A 19365-nucleotide genomic window follows, 5' to 3' on the forward strand; every position below is an offset into this window, starting at 1 on the left:
TTTTTTTTTGTCTTCTCTCTCTCTTTCCCATGTTGTTGAATGCAATACTTGGACACTTTAACGGCACACATACACTCTTGGGTCCATCTGTTTTGTCCAACAGTGCCAGATCTCCCCTCCTCTCTCTTCTTTCTACTTTTATTTTTCCTCTGTAGAGTACACAGATCATCCTCTGATCTCCCAATATTACTGTGCTCTTCATGCATCCATGACCTCTGACCTCTCTTTATTGTGGCTTGTGCAGGTTTGACCTGTGGAGCAGATCGAGGTCACAACTTCCACCATCATTTTGCCCTTCATTTAGTGTCTGGACCGCCGCCCGGCGCCTCTCTCACACATACACATGGTTCACAGCCAGAAAGTGTTTCTGAATCTGTGTTTGTGTGTCTCTGAACACGTCGTGACTGTTTTTGAGCGCATCTGATATGTGATCGCTGGCATCTACAAAGTCAGTCCAGACGTCCCACTGAGATGAGGTAAGCGAGTGACTCATGCATGACATAACATAGAAACGCAGGTGGCGCTGTGTGTCTGTGTGTGTGTACACGCCAATGTATTAAAGGTGATGTGTAATTTTGATTACACGTCAAACATCAAACGGAATTGCAAAAAATGTGTTTCCAAACAGGTTTCCGAAACTCTTCCTGCCCCACTCCCGTCTTTTATGCGGAGAACTCTCCTCGTGTGTTTTCATAATGATGAATTTAAAAGTTACTGACCAAACGTATAATCATAAAAGTTCACAATGTTGTTGCAGATGAAACATAATGTGGATAACATTGAATAAATATTTTTTCATCAGGTTAGATAATGATTATTAATCACGAGTCAGTTCCTCTGTCCCTCCATTGACAGCTATGCAACTGCCACTTTGATGCTTCAAAAAGTTCATAAAGAGATCATAAAACTATCCATATGAATTGAGTGGTTTAGTTCAAATTATCTAAAGAGACTTGATCACTTTATATGATGAACAGATTGAATGTAGGCTTTTATTCACATATAAACATTGATCAACTCACGCATCAGTTGTGGTAAATGGAAAAAAGAACCAATGAGGTTCATTCTCGTGTTACGCAGCACGTTTGAGCTTCAGCAAGAACCAATGAGGTTCATTCTCGTGTTACGCAGCACGTTTGAGCTTCAGCAAGAACCAATGAGGTTCATTCTCGTGTTACGCAGCACGTTTGAGCTTCAGCAAGAACCAATGAGGTTCATTCTCGTGTTGCGCAGCACGTTTGAGCTTCAGTAAGAACCAATGAGGTTCATTCTCGTGTTGCGCTGCACGTTTGAGCTTCAGTAAGAACCAGTGAGGTTCATTCTCGTGTTGCGCAGCACGTTTGAGCTTCTGCAAGAACCAATGAGGTTCATTCTCGTGTTACGCAGCACGTTTGAGCTTCTGCAAGAACCAATGAGGTTCATTCTCGTGTTACGCAGCACGTTTGAGCTTCAGTAAGAACCAGTGAGGTTCATTCTCGTGTTGCGCAGCACGTTTGAGCTTCTGCAAGAACCAATGAGGTTCATTCTCGTGTTACGCAACACGTTTGAGCTTCAGCAAGAACCAATGAGGTTCATTCTCGTGTTGCGCAGCACGTTTGAGCTTCTGCAAGAACCAATGAGGTTCATTCTCGTGTTGCGCAGCACGTTTGAGCTTCTGCAAGAACCAATGAGGTTCATTCTCGTGTTACGCAACACGTTTGAGCTTCAGCAAGAACCAATGAGGTTCATTCTCGTGTTACGCTGCACGTTTGAGCTTCAGTAAGAACCAATGAGGTTCATTCTCGTGTTACGCAACACGTTTGAGCTTCAGCAAGAACCAATGAGGTTCATTCTCGTGTTGCGCAGCACGTTTGAGCTTCTGCAAGAACCAATGAGGTTCATTCTCGTGTTGCGCAGCACGTTTGAGCTTCTGCAAGAACCAATGAGGTTCATTCTCGTGTTACGCAACACGTTTGAGCTTCAGCAAGAACCAATGAGGTTCATTCTCGTGTTGCGCTGCACGCTTGAGCTTCTGCAAGAACCAATGAGGTTCATTCTCGTGTTGCGCAGCACGTTTGAGCTTCTGCAAGAACCAATGAGGTTCATTCTCGTGTTACGCAACACGTTTGAGCTTCAGCAAGAACCAATGAGGTTCATTCTCGTGTTGCGCTGCACGCTTGAGCTTCAGCAAGAACCAATGAGATTAATTCTCGTGTTACGCAACACGTTTGAGCTTCAGCAAGAACCAATGAGATTAATTCTCGTGTTACGCAACACGTTTGAGCTTCAGCAAGAACCAATGAGGTTCATTCTCGTGTTACGCAACACGTTTGAGCTTCAGCAAGAACCAATGAGATTAATTCTCGTGTTACGCAACACGTTTGAGCTTCAGCAAGAACCAATGAGGTTCATTCTCGTGTTGCGCAACACGTTTGAGCGTCAGCAAGAACCAATGAGGTTCATTCTCGTGTTACGCTGCACGTTTGAGCTTCAGTAAGAACCAGTGAGGTTCATTCTCGTGTTGCGCAGCACGTTTGAGCTTCTGCAAGAACCAATGAGGTTCATTCTCGTGTTACGCAACACGTTTGAGCTTCAGCAAGAACCAATGAGGTTCATTCTCGTGTTACGCAACACGTTTGAGCTTCAGCAAGAACCAATGAGGTTCATTCTCGTGTTACGCAGCACGTTTGAGCTTCTGCAAGAACCAATGAGGTTCATTCTCGTGTTACGCAACACGTTTGAGCGTCAGCAAGAACCAATGAGGTTCATTCTCGTGTTACGCTGCACGTTTGAGCTTCAGTAAGAACCAGTGAGGTTCATTCTCGTGTTGCGCAGCACGTTTGAGCTTCTGCAAGAACCAATGAGGTTCATTCTCGTGTTACGCAACACGTTTGAGCTTCAGCAAGAACCAATGAGGTTCATTCTCGTGTTGCGCAGCACGTTTGAGCTTCTGCAAGAACCAATGAGGTTCATTCTCGTGTTACGCAACACGTTTGAGCTTCTGCAAGAACCAATGAGGTTCATTCTCGTGTTACGCAACACGTTTGAGCTTCAGCAAGAACCAATGAGGTTCATTCTCGTGTTACGCAACACGTTTGAGCTTCAGTAAGAACCAATGAGGTTCATTCTCGTGTTGCGCTGCACGCTTGAGCTTCAGCAAGAACCAATGAGATTAATTCTCGTGTTACGCAACACGTTTGAGCTTCAGCAAGAACCAATGAGATTAATTCTCGTGTTACGCAACACGTTTGAGCTTCAGCAAGAACCAATGAGATTAATTCTCGTGTTACGCAACACGTTTGAGCTTCAGTAAGAACCAATGAGGTTCATTCTCGTGTTACGCAACACGTTTGAGCTTCAGCAAGAACCAATGAGGTTCATTCTCGTGTTACGCAACACGTTTGAGCTTCAGCAAGAACCAATGAGGTTCATTCTCGTGTTACGCTGCACGTTTGAGCTTCAGTAAGAACCAATGAGGTTCATTCTCGTGTTACGCAACACGTTTGAGCTTCAGCAAGAACCAATGAGGTTCATTCTCGTGTTACGCTGCACGTTTGAGCTTCAGTAAGAACCAATGAGGTTCATTCTCGTGTTACGCTGCACGCTTGAGCTTCAGCAAGAACCAATGAGGTTCATTCTCGTGTTACGCAACACGTTTGAGCTTCAGCAAGAACCAATGAGATTAATTCTCGTGTTACGCAACACGTTTGAGCTTCAGCAAGAACCAATGAGATTAATTCTCGTGTTACGCAACACGTTTGAGCTTCAGCAAGAACCAATGAGGTTCATTCTCGTGTTGCGCTGCACGCTTGAGCTTCAGCAAGAACCAATGAGGTTCATTCTCGTGTTACGCAACACGTTTGAGCTTCAGCAAGAACCAATGAGATTAATTCTCGTGTTACGCAACACGTTTGAGCTTCAGCAAGAACCAATGAGATTAATTCTCGTGTTACGCAACACGTTTGAGCTTCAGCAAGAACCAATGAGATTAATTCTCGTGTTACGCAACACGTTTGAGCTTCAGCAAGAACCAATGAGATTAATTCTCGTGTTACGCAACACGTTTGAGCTTCAGCAAGAACCAATGAGGTTCATTCTCGTGTTACGCTGCACGTTTGAGCTTCAGCAAGAACCAATGAGGTTCATCCTCGTGTTACGCAGCACGTTTGAGCTTCAGCAAGAACCAATGAGGATCATTCTCGTGTTACGCTGCACGTTTGAGCTTCAGTAAGAGGTTTGTTCTCGTGTGTCAAGCAGGTTCGGTTGAGCTTCTGTTTATGTTCGTTGATCAATGTTTATGTGAATAAAAGCCTAAATTCAATCTGTTCATTGTATAAAGCGATCAAGTCTCTTCAGAAAATTTGGACTAAACCGCTCAATTCATATTAGTTTTACGATCTCTTTATGAACATTTTGAAGCGTCAAAGTGGTAGTTGCATAGCTGTCATAGGAGGGAAAGAAATCTCTCAGATTTCATTAAAATTATCTTCATTTGTGTTCCGAAGATTGAACGAAAGTCTTACGGGTTTGGAACAACATGAGGGATAACTGATGACAGAATTTAAATTTTTTGGGTGTACTATCCCTTTAATCATTGGTCTTGCACATCCGTTTTTTAAAACTTTTTACCTGTGTTTGTAGTTCTAATCGCAATGGGTTGTGGGCAATATTAGCCGTTAGTGTGCATGGATCTGCACTTCAAATTCTATACAGAATTTATATATATATATATAACAAATATATATATATATATATTGAACCACAACTCCCCCACATTATTTCTAATGCCACTAAAGAATCCTGTGGCTGCCGGGATGTGAACGTCAGAGAGAGAGCGGCTCTGTCTCTCTATGTGTGTTCTGGAGTCATTAAGAGTCTCACACAGAGTTTTGCTATTCAATTTACAGCCCTAGTCTCATAACCCATTGGAAAAAAATCACCTCTCACACTGACTAGCAAGAAGGGAAAGTTACACAAACATCTCCGGGGAACAAATTAGTAGCTTGAGTCAAAGTATATCAACTGCAAGAGTTAAAAAAACAGGAGAGACCTCACAAAACACATGTACAGATTGTGATCAGTACCACCACTACGGCTAAAGGAGGGGAAAAGAGAAAGGGGACATGATGGAAGAGAGATTGAGAGCGTTTTATTTCACGTTGTTCCCTTTGTGTCGTCTTGTAGCTCATGGGAGACGTTGACAACAGAAATTTTGCAGCAGCAGCAAGTGTTCTCTCATTCTTCGCTCGGTTTATTTTTAAACTCATTACCACTCTCTTGTTTGTCTCCCTCTTTTCTGTCTCTTTCTGCTGCTAATTTACCTACTTTCTCAGATTCATACGCACAACGCACAACGTTGTAATAAACAGCATAGCCTACACAAGTGCGCGACTTTGTTAATATGGTCACATTGCTTCCTTGATGGCTTCTTTGATTATTATGAGATTTTAAAGTTTTTAATGTTGCTTGCTTGCAATATAGACACTCTCATTGTTTTTAACATGGACATTCTAGTTTTGCAGTTATGCATGGCATGCTTGCAGTGTAAGCAGATTTATTGATTATCACAAGAGTATTTATAGTTTTTGTTTAGTTTTCTTGCATCACGTTTCACTTACATTTCACTTACACACATTGTTTGTAAAGGAAGTGCTCTAATTTTGTTTGCTCACTTGCAAAGTGGACAGTTTTGTTCATTATAATGGGAAAATTAGTGTTGATGGATTGCATGCTTGTAGTGTAGACAGCTTTAACAATTATGAGAATATTTAAAGACCCCCCTGTGGTGAAAATCAAGTTTTTAATATTGTTTTTATGTCTATGTGGTGTTTTTAATATGCTTTAAGACAAACCATGTGTAAAGTCATAAGTCAACACCATTGCTGAGAATTTTCTCCTTAGGGGGTCATGAACTGCATTGTTTTATTGTTTCATAATGTTTCCTGGGGTGCACTTACTGTATAATGTTAGTATGATTTTTACTTCAAAACTTGTCATAATTTAGAAATAAAAGGCATTTTCCTAGCCTGATTTTAACCCTCTGATTTGAAAGCTCTGTTTGAAGGGGCGTGTCTGCTGAGAGACTTCAGTGTAAACGCCCACTGCTGTGATTGGCTAACAGCTTTGCATATGAAATAGCTAGTATTACATGTGGAACTCTCTTGAAAACTTTTAGCATGTTTTTACTATTACAGTTCTCAATGTTACCTACTCGTGAAAGTTGATAATTATAGCAATGCAATTGGATCTGGCATTATATTAAGATCGTGCCATGAACGGTTGCAGTGAGCATGTAGCCGATCGCAGACATGTAGGCTATGCAGCGATCTCGTCATTGCAACACGATTTCTGCACACTAACAAATGCTTTCATCATAACTAATAGTGCAAACACAATGTTAATAAGAGATTCGTTGATTATTACGGGAGTTTTGGTGCGGGTCCAGAACTCAGTCAGTGATAGACACGCACTGTTTGATGCAGTGCGTTTATGATTTTTGATCATAAAATCAAAAATATAGCGTAAACGGAGCGTTCTTTGATCGCTGCTTTCTATATATAATTCAATTAGTTTAAATAACAGATTATATACACCCTACTAAGAGAAACAATGTGAAGTTGACTGTTTAGTCACTGGTTTGATTTACTGACACACAGACAAAGAAAATCTGACTGTAGCTACATGCATCATTACATATCAGAAATCACTGGTCACAGATCAGGCATTAGAATGAACAGGGTTACTTACAAGTTGTGAGTCCATATCGTAAAAGCCTACACCGAGTTTGTGGACTGATTTACCAAAGAATCCAGTGAAACGTACCGAATACAAATAAATAATGTTCAACTGAAACATTCACCTTGTTGAAACTAAATAACCACATTCCCAGCATTATGATTCTTTGGAAGGTAATGTTATTTTTAGTCCAGTGATTGACCCTGTGCTCTTCCTCATCTCACTAATGCCAATGGGCAAATAATTTCAAAGTTGATTTTGCAGCCATGTTTGGCCAAAGCAGAGGCGGAAGAATTTCACTACGTTATTACGTCATAAAGAGACATATTCCAGAATGAGTCGTTCGCTGGGCCTGGTAACAATAAAAGCTGATTTTGGACTAACAAGAAAGTTTTCAGCTCTTATGATGAGCTCTTATATGTCAAAACCTCAAGGAAAATTTGATTTGTCAGTTCATGACCCCTTTAAAACTGCAGAAGAGGACCGAGACCCATCTTTTCAGCGTCTCGGTCCGCTTGTTTGGTGTGCACCAGGGTTTGGATGGCAGCGTTCACACTTTATTCAAATGAACTGCACTAACAGAGTAATCGCAACTGGGTTCGAACCAAACCTGCCAAGTGTGAACACCTAAGGGCCCTTTCACACCTACCTTGTTTGGTCCGGATTTTTGGACTTTTCAGTTTGATCCGAATCAAAATCACAGGAGTGAAACCTCCCTCGGACCACAATCCGGACCAAACAGACGAAATTTGGTCAGACAAAAAGAGGTTGTCTCAGTCCAGATCAAACTGAACAAAGGTTTGTTTCGTTTCTAGTGTGAAAGCATTTTCTGTATGGTTCAGACTTTCAGAGCATTTACAGGAAGTTACGGTGGTTCCCGCGTAGCCTAAACAACTGAGAGAAGAAGACAGAAGATAGCAGGAAAAATCAGGATTGCTTGCAGTTTTCTCCTCCTTTCCTGCCGGCGTCGATAAAATGTTCGGACAACGAGGACGCTCATTTGGCGAATTTGAACTAGCCTTGAGTAATGCCGTAATAATAACAGTATAGTGGCAACGATATGCGTCTGTTCATTCATTCTTGTCAAAGTTACCCGCCGAATTGACAACACGTTGACGTCAGACGCACGTCCGTTTACAAACCAATGTCAAGATGCAGCCCACATAGATGATGATAGATGATGACGACAGGATGCAAGTATGTCATGTAAAGTTATTTAGTGCGCTTGCATAATTGCAATGTGAAACCAAACCAAAACTAACCAAATGTATAAAATGTATCAAAACATGAACTTTGGTTCGGACTTTCAGGTGTGAAAACGCCCTAAGTCTTCTAAACTGTAAGGCATTCAAAGCTTTGTTCATTTTATCAGGAGCCATTTTGTTTCCTTGCAGTACAGACTCCATGCTAGACGTTTTTACGGTCTTTCTTTTTCTTAGAAGACATAACCATGGGTTTAGAGCTCATATGTGAAGAGATGTTGAAAGGGGTCGAGACTCAGAGATCCCCTGTGAATTTGAATAAAGGGAGAAACAGACAAATAAGGCTGAAGGAGAGATGTTTATATACACAGAAGACAAGGAATCAGCTGACTCAGTAGACTCTTTATTGACTTCAGTCTAAGCACAAAGTAAAGGGCGAGGGTTTAAACGCACCAAAAATAAACATAAAACTTGAGTCGTCGGTTTTGTCATGCAGTTCCTCTCTGCGTCCCAGCGTGTGCTTCTCTCTCTCCCTGTCACTGCTTCCTGCTGGCTTATATCCTGTCCCTCCACCCAATTACTGAAACAAGAGACAGGTGTTATCACTTGAACTTGACCCACTTACGTCCTCCCGCTCTCTCTCCCGTCACAGACTTCGCTAAACCACGCCCCCCTGCCACAACAGTATTTTTAGGTAACCAATAATGATTATCCAACAGTTAGTTCAACAGATAAATCCGATCTGATTGCCAAAGTGATGTTCCGTCGCAACATGTGTTATGTTAGAGGAACGCTCATAAGATGGAGCATTAATAATAGTACAATTTGTCATTCTCATTGTTCATCATTTCCATTCCTTTATATTTTGTGCATTCGCCTTTAGAGCGAAATATTATGTCCTTTGTCCCCTAAAGATCTTTTATATCGGCTATTTAAAAGGGGACACACACACACACACACAAAGAACGCATTTATACAAACCACCTGCAATTTGTCTTAGTCTCTTTCTCTTAGGTTTTTTTCCCCCTGTATAAGGTGGCATGCGGTTCTCTTGTTCTCTTTTATTCTCTCTATTCTCTTTTTCCCCTGACAGGCTGGAGAAGCCAATTAAAGACTGCAGGGCACAGTAGAGCAGGCGTTTAGTTCTGCTCTCTCTCTCACACACACACACACACACAGTGCAGCATGGAGCGAATGTGATGGTATGAGATTGTGTGTGTGTGGCAGAGAGAGGAAAGGTCTGTATAATTGCTCTGACATTCATTGCTAAGAAGGTGTTATCTCTCCACCTCTTTTGTTGACAATGACTTTTTCATCCTCATTTAATCATTAGGATGTTTATATATAGATGCAAAATGTTCTGAACATTTGCTGTAGAATGATAAATCGAATGGTATAATACATCTAAGGTGGTTTTAAGTGCATTTAAAGGTGAAGTGTATAATTGTAGTCCGACTAGCCCCAGCAAAACTATACTGATAAATTCAGACAGAGTATAACCTGTATTATAATGCTTTAAAGACCTCCTGTGTGGTGTTTTTAATATGCTTTAAGACAAACCATGTGAAAATTCATTAGTCAACACCATTGATGAGTATTTTCTTTTTAAAACGGCAGTGTGTCAAAAAGCCAACAGTCAAAGTGCAGACGAGGCTTTTCCACAGTGAGCACAAGAACAACTTTAAGGAGGGACAGGAAAAATTGGGTAGCCTATGTATAGCAATATAGTGGGTGAATTATGTATATTACCATGTTATGATGAACTCTATGCAATTCTGTGATTTTTAGAAGGCAGCTGTCTGACTCTGAGATGGTGAACGGGAACATGGTTTGTGTAACATTACTAACACATTAATAGCTGTTTGATAACGTAGTCAAGCAAAAGGCTAATCATTTTTTAATTATCATTATGTTTCTGACATTGTAAGAGCGATACATAAAATACATTACCATTTTAATATATCGACTTGTAGACAAGCCTGTATAAATCACTCTTCCTCTTCTTCTGAATCAGTTTCTGGTTCAAACATACAGTATATGGCTGAATTAAACCAATACTTCTACTTGCCATAGTGTTTACTACAGTTGAGCGGGTGGATCAGGAAGTCCGAGCTGGTGTGAGTGAGTGGAGGCGGGGCTAATTTACATGTGCATGGGTCCACGTATATTAAATGATGCAAGGGTGCATGTTGTAGAGTTACATTGAAATGTTGAAAAATGTTTATAAGGAATAAACTATAATTTATTGTTGCTTTTATTTATAGATCGTTCTGTGTATTGTCCCAGATACATACATATTTTAAATATAAAATATATCATATTAAATTATTAAATTATTAAAATCTATAATAAAAAATATGAATATTTTAAAAACCATATACCATTAATAATCAAACCATTTCGGTATTTATTGTGTGAAATATAATTTGACAAATTATGACTGTCCCACAGTTGTGATGTAGTTTCCACTGCAACATATTTGGCATTAATACAGTTTTCAAAAGTTAGTGTAGCTACAGAAAAAGGTAAATATTACTTTGTATTTTTTTTGTACATCATTTTCAATTAAGCTGTAATTTTGTCAAATTATGCAAAAAGTGTGACTATTATTTAACCTTTTTAGTATTATTTATATTCATAACATGCTAGCTATAAATGAGATTTTGCAAGACAAAGGAGTCAGCAATTTTATTCTGAAAATGTTTCAATGTTTCATTTCCACCACATACATAATATAAAATGTGGTGATTTAAGAGAGTTTATATTCTGAAAGTCCGCAGGGACAAAAGTAGCCATGTTTTAAAAAATAAAACCTGTATATAATGCATGAAAATGCCACAAGCGCTGAGTTGTTCCAATATTTTATTCGTGTCTATCGTTCTGTTCACTGGTCTCATTCCAGCTCTCTGCTGGACGCTCCTGGAGCCGCTCTGAGCCAGAAACCCTCCAGCCTGACATCCCAGAATACCCTGGGGGAGATTCTGGAACGCATGTTAAAAACACTGGAACACACTGTGAAACGGCCATAAGATACACCACAAGAACTCTTATCAAATGAACATTATCATGACTATTTATAAATGTATCATTTTATGTATTGTTTTGTTTTATTCGCTCTTTGTATGTTTTGTGATAACATGCAGTATTTTAAAAGTGCAATCTGTGTTAAACACTTAATTTTTTTAATCAACAACTTTTAAATTCTGGCGTAGCTATGAAAAAAATTATTAAATATTAACCATTAATATCAAAGCCTAACACATCCAAATAAACTCCCACTGAATATTCTCTTGTTATATAACCTGTATAGTGCAAATAATACTGCACAAAAATAAATTATATCAAGGAATTCCAGAAATAAAAACAGAATTCAGTATAAACCTCATGTTAATTGGTCGAAGTGGAGCTTTAGATATTTCGCTTCCTACAGCTCTCCAGGTATCACACACACACACACACACACACACATACACACACACACACTTTTAACTGGGTCAGCTTGTGATGTCTACTGGGAGAGTTAAACGAATCCGCTGTTGTTTTCTTTTCACTTTAAAGTGAAAATGGGGCGAAATGACTGAGTGTGAGTGTGTGTGTGTGTGTGTGTGTGTTTCAGGTATTCCCTACATTATGTGGACCAGAAATCTTTAACATTTTTGGCCCCCATGAGGAAAAATCATTCCGAATAATTATTTTTTGAAAGGGTTAGCGGATATAATAGGCTATACAGTTTGCACTGTTTAAAATCATTGTCAATGGAAACTCCCCATAAAACATGGAAACCGGAAATGTGCTTGTGTGTGTTTTGTGATACTAGTTGTCTTAACTGCTGTATTGCAGGACTTCAAAAAAGAGCAAGAGGTGGAATGATATAACAATATATCTGATACATATTGTTATATGAATATATTATATATCAATATAAAATGCATATACATGATTTCATGCAGCACACATTGGCATGCAAGAGATTGGCGGGTATAGGCTGCTCACTGCAGAACCATGGGTAAAGCGTGAAGTCCAAGAATGTAATTTGGGGCGTAATGGGTTGAGCTAGAAGGCCCAAGTACAACCACACCCTAACTCTACACATAACTCTATCTCTCCACCCATTAAATCCACAGAGGTGGAGCTGGACTAGGTCAAGCTCAACCCATGACGTCCAGAGAGGTGGAGCTGGACATAATTTGGCTCAGTCTGCAGTCAGTGAGCACCACTTGCTTTTGCATATACCTGACTTCCATTTGCACTTATGCTTCCTCATCATTTCATCTGTTTCATTTGTTTCATTTAGTTATGAGCTGTATGGACACACTGATCTGCACAAACTGATCAACTTAATAGTCATGCAAGTATTTTAATTAAAATATTTTAGAAATAGCACCTACTTATTTCTCTCTCTCTCTCTCTCTCTCTCTCTCAGTGTCTGAATGCTCATTAAGGTGAAGAGGCACTTCCTGGGGGACAGGAAGTCAGCAGCAGGTTGCATGAAATAACAGTGAGTTGTCAAGCCATAGTATGATGAGAACACACACACACACACACGTACACACACACAGCTGCCACATCTAAGACAGCGTCTGTGTCTGTCGGTCTCTCCTGCTCGCTATTTCTCTGTCTAGAAGAAGCCACAGATAAAGAGAGAGAGACTTATGTATAATTCATGCTCCTGGAGACTCATTTGCTATGGAGACAGAAAGGCACATGAACTTGTGAGTGTGTGGAGGGACGAGCACGTGTGTGTGTGTGTGTGTGTGTGTGTGTGTGTGTGTGTGTGTGTGTGTGTGTGTGTGTGTGTGTGTGTGTGTGTGTGTGTGTGTGTGTGTGTGTGTGTGTGTGTGTGATGAACAGCCCTGCAGCACTGGTGTCAGAGCTCACAGGAGCATTAGCACATTCTTTAGACACCAACATTTGCTAATGATTATAACTTAAGTTTTCTGAAAATAATACCTGCTTTGGTTATATAAATCAAACATTACAACTGCTTTGAGTCATTTCTCAGCCTCTAGTGGCATCAAACGGAATTCCAAAAATAATGAGTGTTTTCAAACGAGTTTCCTGGACGTGCTTCAAGGCTGCGATTAGATTTGTTTTTAATTTGAGATTTTTGTTTTGTTTTATTGTAGCAGTTTGAGTTGATCATTTCAGCATACTGTATATTAAAGGGTTATTTCACCCAAAAATGAAAATTCTGTCAGTAATTACTCACCATGTTGTTCCAATCCCTATTTTGTTCATCTTCGGAAAACAAAACTTAAGATAATTTTGATGAAATCTGAGAGCTGTCTCACTCCTCCATAGGCTTCAATGTAATCGATCTCTGCCCGCCCAGAAAAGTTAGGAAAGACATCATTAAAATAGTCCGAGTGACTACAGTGGCTCAACCTTAAGTTTATCAAGCGACAAGAAAGCTCACTCAGAGGCCCACACAGAAGAAAATGAATAGTTGAATAAAGTCATTATTTTTGTTTTCTTTTTGCGCACAAAAAGTATTCTCGTTGCTTGATAAACTTATGGTTGAGCCACTGTAATCACTTGGACTATTTTAACGATGTCTTTACTAACTTTCCTGGGCTGGCAGATATCGACTACCTTGAAGCCTGTGGAGGAGTGAGACAGCTCTCAGATTTAATCAAAAATATCTTAATTTGTGTTGCGAAGATGAAAGAAAGTCTTACGGGTTGGAACAACATGAGGGTGAGTAATTACTGACAGAATTTTCATTTTTGGATGAACTAACCCTTTAAAATTCAGAAAATATTATTATTAATAATGCAATATATATTGCAATATAAATATATATTATTTTGTTATCTTTTTATTTCTGTTTTAACCTTTTTTATCTGTAGAATATCTGTTTGAATGGGCATTATGCCTCTGTCAGTCAGGCACAGGCTGAATTTATAAAGAGATGTGTGTTCACATTGTTTATGATAAACTGCGTGACTGTCAAAGCAGCTAAAGTTCAAAACACAACCTGACACTCAATGTCATTGTGTCCCCTCAGCATCAGAGGAAAGGAAAGACGTGAAAAGAAATTGGAAGAAAGAGACTTTTTGCTCTCAAAACATCACTTCAAAGCCATTCACATGATGCTGTATTCTGTTATTCTCCAGTGTTTCCCTCTTGAGCTTTTTCAGTTTCGCCCCTTCTGTTGACACATAAATGCACACACACACACACACAGACATTTTCAACAAATATGGTATGTCCTATGGGATTTCTACTGTTTTTATATAAAGCTAATTATAACAGACAGGGGTAATTCTAGGATTTCAATATATGGGGGCTCAGCCTCCAATGAGGGTATGATTTAAAAAACTAAATTATATATTGCTTGTATACTAGGGTAGGCATGAACAATACTTAGGTTCTACACTCTCCAGTCAATCCCTGCATATTAATTTAATTTCTAATCATTTTAAATAATCAGCTAATATTCATTAAGAATATAGCCAAACCTTATCTTACAGTAATTGTCTAGATTGGCAGTATGTGGGTTTATGTTAAACACTATTATTATTATTTTTAACTCTACATTTTGTGCATCAAATTTTACTTTAAAGAATATCTACATTTCTCATTTTCATTCATGGAGATAACATGGAAAATGTGGCATGCTTTAATGAAGAATTTCTGTCAGCTGGTGGAAAACAAACACCTTTAACAGAAAAATGACATGAAATTACCACTATAATCAGTAGATGGCTGCAGAGGACCACACATTTGCCATTTCCACTCTCTTTTATAGTTCTTTTCACATGTTTTGCTTTTGGATTTATTATAAAATGAATATTATGACTAGTGGTGGGCCGTTATCGGCGTTAACGTGCTGCGTTAACGTGAGACTCTTATCGGGCGATAAAAAAAATATCGCCGTTAATCTATTCTCAAAGTTGGGTTGGGAGCTGGGTCTCTACTACGCAAGCTATGATGACTTTCACCTTGATATTTTAGCGCGGATGTATACCTAGCTGAATTCGGTTCGGTGTTCGGTACGCATTTTCAAACCGAACGGTTCGTTGGACCATTTTTCCTGCCGACCTAAGCGGAACGAAACTGAGCTACTCGTTATTGTGTGGTTGACGGACCGTTGTTTATCAGTTTGGACCAAAGCAGCGCGAGCCGATCTTGATCAAGCGACACTGTTACTACACAGCCCTAATAAGAGATCCAGTATATAAATCATTTGAATTCGCTACTTAAGTAATAACATTGCTGCGAGATCTAGTGAGAAACATTCACATTTCTCTGTTATTAACGGATCAAACAGTGCGTGGAAGCCAGGAAGAAACATTGTGCCATGAATGAACTATCCAGTGTCCACAGATCTGCAACATTCACCATGGATTTACTGTAGTAACACTGCAACCATGGAAGTTTGGCATGAATAATAGGCTATAATGCTTTCAAGTAACATTACGTTGGTTTTATTTTGACATTATGAATAAAATTGCTGCCCTCAAATGTTAATCTGAACTAAAAATAGACCTTTGTTTATAACTAGGCTACTACAATATTAGGCTACATTTCATTTTTTCCAAGGAGCTGTTTTGTTTTATATGCTAGAAGAGTATATTAGCTCCATCATTGCTCAAAGTAAAAAATAAATAAATAAATAAAAAATCATACTTTATTATGTTAGTTTTAATAAAAAAATAAAATAAATCTCTGACATTTCTTCACAAGTTCTTTTAAATGTCACTTTGTATTTAAGAAACACGTGCCCTTTAGTCATTATTTGGGTAGCACACATATTCTGAATGCCTTCGTCAGAATTCAAATGAGCCATTTTAATCTAGATTAATCTATTTAGATGAAAGGAACGGTTTCATATTTTAAAGGGGACTGAGGCGATCACGAATTAGTGTACAAGACATATTTCGAAGTTAACAGCAAAATCTTAGGGGGGCAGCGTGGAATATTTAATAATATGACTAATTTGAGCACTTTTGTTCTCTAGTCTATCTGTACTCAGCATGCATTGCAGGTGGAGTGTTTACTCGAGACAGTTTTACTGTGACCTTTTGCTTTGTTTTCAACACCGGTTTGCAACATTTCATTACAAAGATAAACAGAATCACATCCGAGCAGACTAATGCACAGTGCAAACAGCTCCTCTGTGAAATTACTCCACACACACTTTTCTCTCTGTCTCTCCACAAAACGATTTATTTCTCACTTGCTGTTTCCAAATTACATGTGTTTTGTACCTCATAGTTTTCTACTCTGTTTTCTATTTCATATTGGAAATTGGAAAACCGTTTTTCATCAGGTTACTGGTTACATGCAGTTCTACCACACATTGCAATTTGTCTCAGTAAAGACAGATCTGAATGTCACTATGTCTTCATTCAGGTCCATTAAACTAAGTGTTATCGCCGCTGATTCTTTCTGCCCCTGTCTCTCTGTTGTCATAATTTGACTGTTGTAAAACAACTATTCTGGGTTATTGTCTAAAGACTGTATCTGTATAGATTTTCTTTAGATTCACACAGACAATAATAGATATATTCTGTTTACAAATACAGGAAACAATAGACTGCAATACCCGGGTTCCGGAAGTAAATCATTATAGGGAAACTGATTTTTAACAATAACGTAAACCTTTAAAGACAGCCCTACTGTGAGCTACAAGGCTGTAAGTCTATCGCTTTGCACTCGAGAAATACTTAAATATTTGATTATATATGCATATTTTGCAAGAAAATATAGTTTTTATACATATAATCAACATTTTTTATACGAGTAGTTTGACATTTCTTCATCAATTTTAATTCGATTATGTTGTTCGCAATGCTTCATGGGATTGTAGTTCTTTCTCTCACTAAGCAGTTAAGTACACAGTGTTGTACCTTTGTATTTTTGTCTGATTTTCAAATACTTTTTTGCTTCAAATTCAAAGTTTGTAATGCAATAATCATAGTATAATCATCTCACCTCAGCTGGTTGGTTTGATTCATGGCACATAATGCTTTAACAAAGACTGTTTTAAAATCCCTAAAAGAAAAAAAATCCTTCTGGAACCAATGCCGCTGAACCAGTGCATCCAAAAACTGAAATGTAAGTTAATTTGCTTTATTGTTTATTTTAGTTTTTGGGTAGTTATTTTGAAATTGTCTGTGCTGCTCTTTTACTTACTGTACAATGAAAGTGGATGGGGACTGACCAAAAAAAGCACCAAAAGTAGTCCATATGACTATATTTCAAGTCTTATGAAGACATCAATGACATCAAACGTAATTGGTTTCTTCTGTGTCTTGTAATCGTTCTTCAATAATGTCTAACATGATGAACATATGCAAATACAAAACAATTTTGAGAGCTATGAGGGGGGGGGGGAGGAACATTATTAGTAAACAACGATGTACATTTTAATTTGTTCATCATTGTATGGCTTCAGAAGACTTATAATGTATACTGTAAGTCATATGGAGTACATTTACAGTGCTTTTAAAAAATAAAAAATAAAAATAAAGCCCCAGTCCCCATCCACTTTCATTGGAATAAGAGCAGCAATGATATTCAGCAAAGTAACTGTTTTGTGTTCAAGTCATATAAATATATAAATCGACATCATGATGAGTAAACAATGACAAAATTATGAATTTTGAGAAAACTATTCCTTTATTTAAAAAAAATGCCACTGTGAACATTTAAAATGCCACACACACATCTGCAAGTCATCCGGTATAACATTTTGCCTGTGAAATGAAAGGGGTATTGGGCCACATGCACTCTCTCTGAACGCCCAGGTGGAGGGGTGAATGAATAGATGCTGAACTCAACGAGTGGTTTGGGGTTTCCTGTCTGACTCTTTCTCTTCCGCCCTCTATCTTTACCACAGTTTCAACCCACTCCATCAAGCGGCCCCAGAGCGCCACAGTCTGATGCCTTGAGAATCTCTCCGCCGGCCTGCAGGCAGCTCACATGACATAAATGCCACAAGAAGCTAATTGGAAATAAACAAAACCGGGGTAAAGGGCAGAATGTTGTGTGTGAATTACCAAAGGTGTTAATGTATTCAGAGCGAGACTTTGAAGAGTTCTGCGTTTGCTCGAGGCACATAAAAACATCAAACTCATGACCTTTGCAACAGGAAGTGAGCATGTTGGCTGTTCACCGGGGTTAAGGGGACGTAGAAATGCATCAACCTAGACTGGCTAAACCCAGCCCAATCTGCCGGCAATTTGATTTCGCCCTGCAGCTCAGGCTGGAAACCTGTACATTCTTCTATCCTGCTTCCGTTACAAATTTGCGGGGACCAATCACAAACTGGGTGATCCACCTGGCACGCTATTGGCGGGTTTAATCCAATCCAATTCCTTTTAACCTCTCGACGATGCTCAATGGCTTCTTTAGTTTAGCAAACAAATCGCTCGAGTGGGTGTAAATACCACTCACTTTCATGTGTAGCACTAAGAATGTAAAACGGGACGTAAAACGGGACAGATATCAGTGCACCCCCCTTTAAATTTCGAACTGTTAAAGTTATTGTTAGTTACTTGTATTACTTTATTGCATTGTGTTCAATTTGGTGAAACCGGAGTCGTCAGCAGGGGGCACTCGGGAGTTGCACGGCGCATGAGTGGCTGACTAGCTAGCAGCATAGAAGTAGTATTCAGCACGAGATGAAGCGCGCAAGTGCAGAGAAATGTGCTCCTTGTTTGAACAGTGTTTTTCTATGTGTTTTATACAGGTAAGCTGACAATAATCTTTATACTAGTAAATTCATAACAGTATTGTATTCTTATAGAGCTGTAGTTTGTGCCTGAGACGTGAAGAAAAGTTGTTTTTACTGTGATTACAAGTGTCGTGCGTGAAATGGCGGACGATAGTGTTAACAACTCAAGAGGAAAATTAGTAACTTTTAATGTGAGCAAAACAGAGGAATAAAGGCCTAAAAAGATATATACTCGAGATGTGAGTGCGTGACGAGGGATAATTAACCAAATAGATGTGTACGAACATTATTAAGTCGTGTGTAGTGACGTGTCTGGGCAGTCTGAGTTAACGAGGCACACGTGTCTGTTCTTAGCCCACGTGCATAGACCTGTTACCCTCATGTAGCATTACTTTGTCAGCCATTACATGTAAAAAACGATTTCAGTACTGTTAAATAAGAACTCCAGTCAGATTCAGAGGTAAAACACTTTTATTAATCATTTTGTGAGTTTATAGTGAGAACACAGTAACTGTTAAACGGTTGAAACATAGTTCATGATATAGTCAGTTCATTAGCATATTTCATGGAGTAAAAACGGATTAAAAGATAATTTAAACAGTGATATGAAAGAGTATTAAAATATGTGTGCAGTTATCAATGCTAGAGTAATGTGAATGTAGACTAACTATTACTGAGATCTGAATATCTACTGTTTACTAATTCCAAATGCTATTTTCATGGTTATGTTTAATGATTCACTTGTATTCATTTTAAAAAGAGAGT

The 19365-nt window shown here is 38.8% G+C and overlaps 1 long non-coding RNA gene across 1 annotated transcript; it reads left to right on the forward strand.

Annotated features, from left to right (window-relative positions):
* The first annotated feature begins 248 nt into the window (after window positions 1–248).
* Window positions 249–17883, forward strand: LOC307145117. The gene is made up of 4 exons (XR_013818901.1): window positions 249–476; window positions 9010–9154; window positions 12340–12414; window positions 17764–17883. It is a non-coding gene; the product is annotated as an uncharacterized lncRNA (long non-coding RNA).
* Window positions 17884–19365: the final 1482 nt, after the last annotated feature.

The sequence above is a fragment of the Squalius cephalus genome (genome assembly GCF_949319135.1).
Source record: "Squalius cephalus genome assembly, chromosome: 17".
In the NCBI taxonomy this organism is placed as follows: domain Eukaryota; kingdom Metazoa; phylum Chordata; class Actinopteri; order Cypriniformes; family Leuciscidae; genus Squalius; species Squalius cephalus.